This window comes from Penaeus monodon, chromosome 15 (genome assembly GCF_015228065.2).
Source record: "Penaeus monodon isolate SGIC_2016 chromosome 15, NSTDA_Pmon_1, whole genome shotgun sequence".
NCBI lineage: Eukaryota > Metazoa > Arthropoda > Malacostraca > Decapoda > Penaeidae > Penaeus > Penaeus monodon.
The window spans coordinates 37230375-37230629 of NC_051400.1; the positions used below are offsets into that span (position 1 = coordinate 37230375).

The 255-nt window shown below is 34.9% G+C and overlaps 1 protein-coding gene across 1 annotated transcript in view; it reads right to left on the reverse strand.

Annotated features, from left to right (window-relative positions):
- Positions 1-6: 6 nt before the first annotated feature.
- LOC119582167 overlaps positions 7-255 on the reverse strand; it is a gene marked incomplete in the record, with an annotated part of 7313 nt that continues 7064 nt past the window's right edge. Inside the window, 1 exon segment of the mRNA XM_037930404.1 lies at positions 7-255.

Below are 255 nucleotides of genomic sequence, written 5' to 3' on the forward strand. Positions count from 1 at the left end.
CATGCAAGCTCTTGCACTAACACATCTTTTATAAACATTTCTATGAAATCTACAATTCTTTACAAAAGCTGTGGCCACAATATTGCGTACAAACACCATAGCTCCCATTATCACAATGCACATGGGATTATTTTTCTATAACTTATACATTCCTATTCATTACAGGCTTAATGTTTCTAATGACTAGCACAGCACTTTTTCATGAGGAACAGTTAACGCCCTTCCTCTACTTTATGATAGGAGGAAAAACAGTTT